This window comes from Octopus sinensis, linkage group LG27 (genome assembly GCF_006345805.1).
Source record: "Octopus sinensis linkage group LG27, ASM634580v1, whole genome shotgun sequence".
NCBI lineage: Eukaryota > Metazoa > Mollusca > Cephalopoda > Octopoda > Octopodidae > Octopus > Octopus sinensis.
This window is the reverse complement of record NC_043023.1, coordinates 12,764,631-12,777,137: the sequence shown is the minus strand read 5'-3', so window position 1 is coordinate 12,777,137 and position 12,507 is coordinate 12,764,631. Positions and strand designations below refer to the sequence as shown.

Below are 12,507 nucleotides of genomic sequence, written 5' to 3'. Positions count from 1 at the left end.
GTAAGGCAGCTGCAGGAGAAATACCTAGCCAAAGATAAGCCCCTGTACCTGGCTTTCGTTGACATGGAGAAAGCCTTTGATAGGGTCCCCCGATCCCTCATCTGGTGGTCAATGAGGAAACTAGGGATAGATGAATGGCTGGTGAGGGCTGTGCAAGCCATGTACAGAGATGCCGTAAGCAAGGTTAGGGTTGGCAACATGTACACAGAAGAATTCAAAGTAGAGGTTGGGGTCCACCAGGGTTCAGTACTCAGCCCCCTCCTATTTATCATAGTCCTCCAGGCAATAACAGAGGAATTCAAGACAGGTTGCCCCTGGGAGCTCCTCTATGCTGACGACCTCGCTCTAATTGCTGAGTCACTATCAGAACTGGAGGAGAAGTTCCAGGTGTGGAAGGAGGGTTTAGAATCGAGGGGCCTTAGAGTCAACCTAGCTAAATCCAAAGTACTAATAAGTAGAAAGGTAGGCAATCCACAAATGTCCTCAGGAAGATGGCCCTGCTCGATCTGTAGAAAAGGTGTAGGTGGAAACTCTATAAGATGTACCCAGTGTAAGCTATGGACACAGAAGAGGTGCAGCAATGTCAAAGGTAGGCTAACTGGGAAGATAGTTTTATATGTGGCAGATGCTCGGGAGCATTGACCTCCGAAAATCTGCAGAAAACAACTTCCGTCACTTTCCAGGGGGAAAAATTAGATGTAGTTGATAGCTTCCGTTATCTAGGTGACCAAGTCAGTAGTGGGGGTGGGTGCGCTGAGAGTGTAACTGCTAGAATAAGAATAGCCTGGGCAAAGTTTAGGGAGCTCTTACCTCTGCTGGTGACTAAAGGCCTCTCGCTCAGAGTAAAGGGCAGACTGTATGATGCATGTGTTCGAACTGCCATGCTACATGGCAGTGAAACATGGGCCATGACTGCTGAGGACATGCGTAAGCTCATGAGGAATGAAGCCAGTATGCTCCGATGGATGTGTAATGTCAGTGTACTTACTCGACAGAGTGTTAGTTCCCTGAGAGAAATGTTGTACCTAAGAAGCATCAGTTGTTGCGTGCAAGAGAGACGATTGCGCTGGTATGGTCATGTGGCAAGAATGGATGAAGATAGGTGTGTGAGAAAGTGCCAATCCCTAGCAGTTGAGGGAACCCGTGGAAGAGGTAGACCCAGGAAAACCTGGGACGAAGTGGTGAAGCACGACCTTCGAACGTTAGGTCTCACCATGGAAATGACTAGAGACCGAGACCTATGGAAGTATGCTGTGCGTGAGAAGACCCGGCAAGACTAGTGAAGCCATAACCCGTGGCCCCTACCTGGGACGTAGTCAGTCCACCTGTGCATAATTTCCTGCTTGTGACACTTGTGAAGATCTGTTGAGGCAAATCAAATCAAAGTCAAATCGAATCAAGTCAAACCAAATCAAAATAGATGAACATCAATGGAATTTGTATCCTTGTGTTACCAGTGCCGGTGGCACATAAGAAAACCATCCGAAAGGGACCGTAGCCGGTAACGCATCGACTGGCCTCCGTGCCTTGGGTACGTAACAAACACCATCCGATCGTAGCCGTTCGCCAGCCTCGTCTGGCACCTGTGTCGGTGGCACATAAGAAAAACACCGAAAACACCATATCCGAGCGTGGCCGTCTGCCAGCCTCGTCTGGCACCTGTGTCGGTGGCACATAAAAAACACCATCCGAGCGTGGCCGTCTGCCAGCCTCGTCTGGCACCTGTGTCGGTGGCACATAAAATCAGCCACTACACTCTCGGAGTGGTTGGCGTTAGGAAGGGCATCCAGCTGTAGAAACACTGCCAGATCTGACTGGCCTGGTGTAGCCTTCGGGCTTGCCAGACCCCAGTTGAACCGTCCAACCCATGCTAGCATAGAAAGGGGACGTTAAACGATGATGATGATGATGATGATCACAGTGATATAGCTTCCCTCTTTTATCAGAGACTTTTGCTTTAGTTGAATTATTCATTATGAGAGAATAATTTCGTTATACATATCACAATGATAGTATCTGTTTCATTTCTATGAATGTTTGTGTTCAAATGCATCAGAGAATAATTAAACGTTATGTTACTTTCATTGGTGATCTTGCTTAATATCTAAAACAGAAGATATAAATTGGTTAACTCTTTTGTAAAGTTACTCAAACTTAACCTGTAGGTTCATCATCATCTCTACATTCCAGATGGCAAAAAAAATGTTGCTCTTAATTCCATCATCCAGAAGAAATATTTCCCCATCGTTCGTCGAAGATTTTATTTATATAAAGAAGCTGATGTTTTGATGAATGTGTCTTATGAATATATGGTCTTCCTTTAATTGATGAAAGTCAATCAAAATATCAGACACACATCTGAATGAAGAAATTTCTTTTAAATCAACATGGTATGATATTCTGAAATAGGAAAAAAATTCATTTCTATGAATATATTTGTGTTGCTATTTTCAGAGAATAATTTAATGCTATGCTTCTTTCATCTGTGATTTTGCTTAATATCTAAATGAAGAGGTGACAATTGTCTACCCCTTTGTAAAGTTATCCAAGCTTATTTAACCTGTAAAACAATCATCTCCTCTATATTCCAGACAGCAAAGACTTCAAATTGTTGCTGTTAATTCCATCGTCCAGAAGAAATATTTTGCCGTTGTTTTTCACAGATTTCCTTTATAAGATGGGTTTGATGTATTGATGAATCATCATCATCATCATCATCATCATTTAGCGTCCGTTTTCCATGCTAGCATGGGTTGGACGGTTTAACTGGGGTCTGTGAAGCCGGAAGGCTTTATCAGGCCCAGTCAGATTTGGCAGTGTTTCTACGGCTGGATGCCCTTCCTAACGCCAACCACTCCGTGAGTGTAGTGGGTGCATTTTACGTGCGACCTGCACAGGTGCCAGACAGCGCTGGCAAACAGCCACGAACGGATGGTGTTTTTATGTGCCACCGGCACAGGGGCCAGTTGAGGTTGGCAACGGACAAGAAGGGATGGTGCTTTTACGTGCTACCGGCACGGGGACCTGGCGAGGCTGCCAACGGACACGAGCGGATGGTGCTTTTACATGCCAAAGGCACGGGGCCAGGCGACGCTGGCAACGGACAAACGATCGGATGGTTTGCTTAACCACAGCTGCAATTTCCACTGATGTTGATTTGGTTTGATTTTGACTGTTCTGAGGGGTCTTGCCGGGTCTTCTCACGCACAGCATACTTCCATAGGTCTCGGTCTCTAGTCATTTCCTTGGTGAGACCTAAAGTTCAAAGGTTGTGCTTCACCACCTCGTCCCAGGTTTTCCTGGGTCTACCTCTTCCACAGGTTCCTCAACTCCTATATATATATATGTATGTATATATGAATGTATGCATAAATATATATACATACATATAAATATGCATCTCCAAGGGATCTGGGTTCAAGTCCCATGGCTGGTTGTTGACAAAGTTTTAAATGGTGGTGCCCCAGCATGGCCACAGCTCATGAGCTGAAATTAGATGAAATGAAATGAAATATATATATATATATATATATATATGCGTGTGTATGTGTGAGTGCATATATATATATATATATATATACATATATATATAAATATATACACACACACACACATATATATACACACACACACATATATATATATATATATATATAGGTAGAACATTTTAGATTAAAAAAAAAAAACACTGCCTATCTTAATCTTGAAAAATAAATTTTAAAAAAACCCGAATTATTTATGGAATGACACAGAATACGTTTCTATCCTTCATTCACCGATTTACGTGACCGTCCGACTGCTTGTCGGTCTGACTCTCTCCATCTCCGTCTCTCAACCCCTGTACAGTTTGCTGGCATAACGATTGGTTTCAAGGGAGAATACTCACAAATATATGGTACTAGAGTTTGCTCCCTTGAACAACGTTGCGAAACCGCTTCAGTTCTATCATCTGTCTTTAACGTCTTAAGGGAGACTACTCTTAAATATATGTGGTTTATATATATATAAGAGTTCTCTCCCTTGACACCATTTACCTACAAAGTAGATTTTATCGTCCGAAGTTTGCTAGTTTCGATTCTTGGACGACCGCCATGCTGGAGCACCACATCAGCGTGTTTACTCATACTCATCGACGGCTGGGCTTATCTCTCTTCAGACTGCTACTCATTCCTTCCTTCTCCTTTTGTCGAATTGCTAAGTTACGATGACGTAATCAGCCGAAACCGAAAATGAAGCGTTGACTTGGGACAAACACAAGTCACAGATATGGAAATATGTGTGTGTGCGTGTTTGTCTGTGTGTGTGCATGTGTGTTTGCGCACGTAAGTGTGTGTGTGTGTGTCTGTGATATATATATACATGTATATATATACACCTTTTACACATTTTTTACCATTTTTGCCACCCGGGCGCCAATCTAGTACGGTTGATCGTGTGAATTTTCCAAGCCCCGTCCCCACCCCCTCCTTTGTCAGCGAGCTTTTTTTTTTCGTCATATTCCTTCAATATACGATGCCTTACACCTGTTACACATATTTTTTTCCATTTTTGCCACCTGGGCGCGGATCTATAAATAATTTATTTACTTAGTTTAATAAAAAAAATTGTAGGATCGACTACTTACGACTAGCTTGCGCGAGTGCGCCCACATTGAAAATGTCCAGTACACAAAAGAACAGCTGTCTGTCACAGGAAACAATAGAGAATCCTCATCATCATCATTGTTTAACATCTGTTTTCCCTGCTAGCATGGGTTGGACAGTTGACTGGGTCTGGGAAACCAGGAGGCTGCACCAGGTTGCAGTCTGATCTGGCAGTGTCTCTACAGCTGGATGCCCTTCCTAAACGCCAACTACTCTGTCAGTGTAGTGGATGCTTTTCATGTGCCACCGGCACAGGGGCCAGGTGAGGCTGGCTTCGGCCAAGATCGGCCGTTGCTTTTTATGTGCCACCGGCACAGAGGCCAGGCGTGGCTGGCAATGGCCACAATCGGATGGTGCTTTTTACGTGCAACCAGTACTGGTATCACAGCTACAATTTCCATTGATGTTGATTGATTTCGATTTTGATTCTCACTTGCATCAACAGGTCTTCAGTAGTAGAGTTTTCTGTCCCAAGAAGGAAAGGTATGCATAAGTGGACTGGCTACATCCCAGGTAGAGACCATGGGTTATGGTCTCACTTGTCCTGCCGGGTTGTAATAAATTTTGATATTGATACGATTACACCTGTGTATGAATACTCAGATGTGTACTTAATTGGCGTTTTTGAGAGAATGACATACCACAAATATCACAATGATATGGTTTTTCCCCAGTATGAATACGTTTATGTTTAGGCAAGTCACTACTGTGAGAGAATGATTTACCACAGATATCACAATGATATGGTTTTTAACCTGAATGAATACGTTTGTGACTGATTAAATTGCTATTACCAGAAAATGACTTACCACAGATATCGCAATGATATGGCTTCTCACCTGAATGGATACGTTTGTGCTTGTTTAAAGTAGAATTATGGGAAAGTGATTTACCACAGATATCACAATGGTATGGCTTCTCTCCTGTATGAATACGTTTGTGATCAGTTAAACTGTTACTTCTAGAAAATGATTTACCACAGACATTACAATGATGGGGCTTTTCTCTTGTAGGTGTACGTTTGTGTTTATTTAAGTCACCACTGGTAGAGAATGATTTACCACAGATATCACACTGATATGGTTTTTTCCCCAGTATGAATACGTATATGACTAGTCAAAGAACTATTTGTAGTGAATGATTTACCACAGATATCACAATAGTATGGCTTCTCTCCTGTATGAATAAATTTGTGATGAGTTAAATTGCTATTTTCAGAAAATGATTTATCACAGATATCACACTGATATGGTTTCTCTCTTGTATGAGTACGTTTGTGTTTAGGTAAGTCAGCACTTCGAGAAAATGATTTACCACAGATATCACACTGATGCGGCTTTTCCCCAGTATGAATAAATTTGTGATGAGTTAAAGTGCTATTGTCAGAAAATGATTTACCACAGATATCACAATGGTTTTTCTCCTGTATGAGTACGTTTCTGTTTATTTAAGTCACTATTGGTAGAGAATGATTTACCACAGATATCACACTGATATGGTTTCTCTCCTGTATGAGTACATAGGTGTCCGGTTAAAGTGCCAATTTCAGAGAATGATTCACCACAGATATCACATTGATATGGTTTTTCCCTGTATGAATACGTTTATGTTTAGGCAAGTGACTACTGTGAGAGAATGATTTACCACAGATATCGCAATGGTATTGCTTCACTCCTGTATGAATACGTTTGTGCTCTTTTAAAGAAGAAGGCTGAGAAAATGATTTACCACAGATATCACAATGATGCGGCTTTTCCCCAGTATGAATAAATTTGTTTTGAGTTAAAGTGCTATTTTGAGAAAATGATTTACCACAGATATCACTCTGATGCGGCTTTTCCCCAGTATGAATAAATTTGTGATGAGTTAAAGTGCTATTGTCAGAAAATGATTTACCAGAGATATCACACTGATATGGTTTTTCTCCAGTATGAACACGTCTGTGCCTTCTTAGATTACAACTTTGAGAGAATGACTTACCACAGATATCAAAGTGATATGGCTTCTCTCTTTTATCATTGATTTTTGCTTTTGTTGAATTATTCATTATGAGATAATAATTTCGTTATACATATCACAATGATAGTATCTGTTTCATTTCTATGAATGTTTGTGTTCAAATGCATCAGAGAATAATTAAATGTTACTTTCATTGGTGATCTTGCTTAATATCTAAAACAGAAGATATAAATTGGTTAACTCTTCTGTAAAGTTACTCAAACTTTCATCATCATCTCTACATTCCAGATGGCAAAAAAAATGTTGCTCTTAATTCCATCATCCAGAAGAAATATTTCCCCATCGTTCGTCGAAGATTTTATTTATATAAAGAAGCTGATGTTTTGATGAATGTGCCTTATGAATATATGGTCTTCCTTTAATTGATGAAAGTCAATAAAAATATCAGACACACATCCCGAATGAAGAAATTTCTTTTAAATCAACATGGTATGATATTCTGAAATAGGAAAAAAATTCATTTCTATGAATATATTTGTGTTGCTAACTTCAGAGAATAATTTAATGCTATGCTTCTTTCATCTGTGATCTTGCTTAATATCTAAATCAAGAGGTGACAATCGTCTAACCCTTTGTAAAGTTATCCAAGCTTAATTAACCTGTAAAACAATCATCTCCTCTATATTCCAGACAGCAAAGACTTCAAATTGTTGCTGTTAATTCCATCGTCCAGAAGAAATATTTTGCTGTTGTTTTTCACAGATTTCCTTTATAAGATGAGTTTGATGTATTGATGAATGCTCCTTATAAATATATCATCTTCCTTTGGTTGATGGGAGCTGATAAAATATCAGAGGCACATCTGAATGAAGCAATTTCTTTCATATCAACAGGATGTTATATTCTGAAATAGAAAAAAAAAAGAAGCAGTGAGATAAAGAGAATCATTAAACGACATAGTAATTCAACATTGCAAATCTTACAACATCAACACTGTCATCCATTTAATGTCTATGTTTGCAGGGGTCAGAATCCATTGAGGCATTGAAACTTTTACGACATTCTGTATAGAGATTTCTCTATTGTTCTGCCGTGGGAAAAATTTTGGTGAAGGGTTAAATAAAATTTTGGCTCTGGTGGATCCAATCTACTTCATGCGTGCAAGATTCACTACAAATATATTTGTATACACACACACACATATATATATATATATATACATACAAGTATTAAGAGAGGGACCACATGTGGTCACTCTAATGCTAGAAATAGATCGGCAAAGGGAATCCACCACTAAAGAATTGTTCTCAAGCATTAATTCAACACGCCAAGAATGTAAGCGGGCAGGACAAATGAAAAATAACGAAAAAATGGATTAACTCTATACAATTGTTTCATCGTTAATAGATTGTGTAATTTTACTTACAAATCATTTTCGAATCATCGGTAGAGTATATCAAAAACGTAATTTGCTGAACCAAACGCCAAAATCCATACGAAATTGATGTTATTAATTAATATTCAATTTCTTTCACCCTACACACACACATATATGTATACATAATAATACATATATATGCATAAATACATATGTATACGTACATACATGTTTGTTTATATTCGCGAGTGCCCGTTCTGCGTATTTTATTTTTTAGTATAAAATAGTTAAAAAAATAGATTAATCGTTCTAATTTTCTCTGGTACTACTTAAAAAGAGTGGTCCCGGTGCGCACACGCGCGATAGTTAGTCGTGATTAGTCGATCCTACAACGACTACCTAGCAAAGTAAATAAAACACAAAATAAATAATTGTTTTCACACAAAGTAAATTAGTTTTTGGCGATCCTTCGGTATAGGTACCGTCAGTGGCTTTGTTTACATTTCTGAAGATAACAGAAACCCTTTTCTCCCACCGGTTAATATCTAGATCCGCACCCGGTGGAAAAAATGGAAACGCAAATGTGTAACAGTTGTAAGGCATCGTATATTGACGTAATAAGACGGAAAAAAGGGGCGCTGACGAACGGGGGTGGGGGGGGAAGGGGGGGGGGAAATTCCCAGGATCAACCTGGAATCTAAAATGTGTAACAGTTGTAAGGCATCGTATATTGACGGAATAAGACGTAAAAAAAGGGCGCTGACGAACGGGGGTGGAGGGGGTCGGAAAATTCCCAGGATCAACCGTAGAGGATCCACGCCCAGGTGGCAAAAATGGAAAAAAATATGTGTAAGAGGTGTAAGGCATCGTATATTGAAGGAATATGACGAAAAAAAAGCGCGCTGACAAACGGGGGGGGGGGAGGGCGCTCGGAAAATTGCCTACGATTTAAAGAAAAATTTACCATCAATTTTCACCATTTAAACGCATTGTTGGCATAAGGGAAGTAACTCTCTAAAAATCTCTATATATAAACGGCAGTTTTTCTGTGTGTCTGTCAGGTTGTACCCTCACCCTGACCACGGCTTTCAACCGATTCTGATGAAACTTGACACACACATAACCCAATGTCATAATTCAACGCAGCGAAAATTTTGAAAAGTTCCCCCAGTTCTGAAAAAAATCGATAAATTCGACATGGGGTCGAGAATTTCAATTTTTTGCTATTTTCAATATTTTTCAATATTTTTGCTAAAAATGCTTTATAGTTATTTCCCTTACAAACCCGAGCAACGCCGGGCGATACTGCTAGTCTATATATATATTTTTTTTTATTTTACAAACAAAAAGTGAAAACTGAAGTAATGGAATTTGAATTTTTGAAGTTGCGATTGATAATTATTCTGTGACAATCAATAATATTGGGAAGTGCCAGCCCAACTTCCGGTTGACCACATTGAGTGACCACATTGCCGGAAGTGCCAGCCCTAATTGCGTGAAGTGCCAGCCCTAATTGCGTGCGCAGGCAGCGTGGAAAAGCCTTTCAAATTTGTGTATTCGCAGTGACTAGACGTACTCTTCCCTTTAACGAAAATATTATTTGAATTTATCTTTAATCTGGTCATTTTAATTTGCATGATGGCATCGTGTGTTATTCCGTGCGAGCTGAGTCTGTATGACGGGGTTTCGAGATTTCGGCTTAACGATGAAACAGCATTAGAATTTTTTCGGGAACATGGGGTGATACCAAGAAATGTGAATTGCCCGACGTGCAATTCACCGTGTATTCTACGAAATGGAACACATATATTTCGTTGCAGGAAAATGGTTCGCAGAAGAAGACAGAAGGCGACAGAATGTGGTTTTTCTGTTTCCATATTTAAGAACACCTTTTTGAATCGGAGTAGATTAACCCCCTGGAAAATTCTTTTGTATGTAAACCATTTCTTAACAGAAGATTGGTCGCACCAAGCAGTTATTGAGAATTTAGATATATCGCTTGCTACGTCGGTTGATTGGAGGTCCTTCTGCTCTGAAGTCTGTCTTCATTGGGCCACAAATTCCCAAACACCAATTGGAGGGCCAGGAATAGAAGTAGAAATAGATGAGACAGTCTTGGTTAGGAGGAAATATAACAGGGGGAGACTTGTGAAAACTATTTGGCTATTTGGCGGAATCGAAAGAGATTCCAAGAAAAATTTTTTGATACCCCTGACATCAGAATGTGGTGAAATTCTAAGGCGAGATTCTTCCACACTAATTCCATTAATTAGACGCCACATTAAACCTGGTTCAACTGTATATAGTGATTGTTGGCCCGTATATAATAGGTTAGATACATTAGGCTACACGCATTTTAAGATAAATCACAGCCAGAATTTTGTAGATCCAACAAACCCATCTATACATACACAGACAATAGAAAGATTTTGGGGGAGCTTAAAAAAAAACGTCATAAGAGCAGGAATTAAATCGTGTTACTTAAAACAATATGTAGCTACATACCAATTCATGCAAGCTTTCCGCCCTGCTCCCAAAAGGATTCATGAATTTTTATTGCAAGCTGCGAATTTGTATCCTGGGCAATAAAGATGTTCGACCAATTTCCACGTGGCTGCTGTAACAACTGACAACGTTAAAGAATTTGAAATAGAAGCGTGGTAGATTTGTTGAAAATAATCAGCAAATCTACCACACATGTGGTAAGTACAGATTATATTTTCCCAATATTATTGATTGTCACAGAATAATTATCAATCGCAACTTCAAAAATTCAAATTCTATTACTTCAGTTTTCACTTTTTGTTTGTAAAATAAAAAAAAATATATATAGACTAGCAGTATCGCCCGGCGTTGCTCGGGTTTGTAAGGGAAATAACTATAAAGCATTTTTAGCAAAAATATTGAAGAATATTGAAAATAGCAAAAAAATTGAAATTCTCGACCCCATGTCGAATTTATCGATATTTTTCAGAACTGGGGGAACTTTTCAAAATTTTCGCTGCGTTAGTTTTGAATTATGACATTGGGTTATGTGTGTGTCAAGTTTCATCAGAATCGGTTGAAAGCCGTGGTCAGGGTGAGGGTACAACCTGACAGACACACAGAAAAACTGCCGTTTATATATAGAGATTTTTAGAGAGTTACTTCCCTTATGCCAACAATGCGTTTAAATGGTGAAAATTGATGGTAAATTTTTCTTTAAATCGTAGGCAATTTTCCGAGCGCCCTCCCCCCCCCCCCGTTTGTCAGCGCGCTTTTTTTTCGTCATATTCCTTCAATATACGATGCCTTACACCTCTTACACATATTTTTTTCCATTTTTGCCACCTGGGCGTGGATCCTCTACGGTTGATCCTGGGAATTTTCCGAGCGCCCTCCCCCCCCCCCCCCGTTTGTCAGCGCGCTTTTTTTTCGTCATATTCCTTCAATATACGATGCCTTACACCTCTTACACATATTTTTTTCCATTTTTGCCACCTGGGCGTGGATCCTCTACGGTTGATCCTGGGAATTTTCCGACCCCCCCCCACCCCCGTTCGTCAGCGCCCTTTTTTTACGTCTTATTCCGTCAATATACGATGCCTTACAACTGTTACACATTTTAGATTCCAGGTTGATCCTGGGAATTTCCCCCCCCCCCCCCCCACCCCCGTTCGTCAGCGCCCCTTTTTTCCGTCTTATTACGTCAATATACGATGCCTTACAACTGTTACACATTTGCGTTTCCATTTTTTCCACCGGGTGCGGATCTAGATATTAACCCTCCCACCCCTAACACAAACCTTAACCATAACGCCCCCATATATAAGAAAAAAAGACACTTTCTTGAAATGTATCTGGTACTTCCGGTACCTATACCGAAGTTACGCTCATTTTTTCAAACAAAGAATATAATTTTTTTAAAACAAAGTAAATAAAACAAAAGTACAAAGAAAGGATCGACTAGTCACGACTAGCTACTGCAGAATTGCGCACCGGGACCTCTCTTCTTAATAGTACCCTTGTAAGAGTTAGCAGTTCCTTCTCTAAGCTTGGATTCGAAATCGAGTCCAAGAATCATCGGTCGTCAAATACCAATGCATGTATAGGCGCGAAATAAGGAATCCCTTTGTCCTGACATTGCTCAGGTCGGAGGTCAAAGGGAGATGATCAATCAGTTTTTGTCAGAACAAAGGGATTCTTAATTTCGCGCCTATACATGCATTGGTATTTGACGACCGATGATTCTTGGATTCGATTTCGAATCCAAGCTTAGAGAAGGAACTGCTAACTCTTACACCCTTATAAGTTTGTTTATATTCGCGAGTGCCCGTTCTCCGTATTTTATTTTTTAGTATAAAATATTTAAAAAATAGATTAATCTTTCTAATTTTCTCCATACTTTATGTATTCTGGATATATTTCCCATTTCCTAACTTTTTCTCACAAGTAAGCGTCATTATCTTGGAGAGGTGCGCGGTACTACTAGCGAACAGTGGTCCAGGTGCGCGCATCCGTGCTAGCTAGTCGTATGTAGTCGATCCT

General features: G+C 39.8%; 1 pseudogene; it reads right to left on the bottom strand.

The window, feature by feature from the left end:
• Positions 1–12,507, bottom strand: part of LOC115225178 — a 100,549-nt pseudogene that overhangs the window by 40,297 nt on the left and 47,745 nt on the right.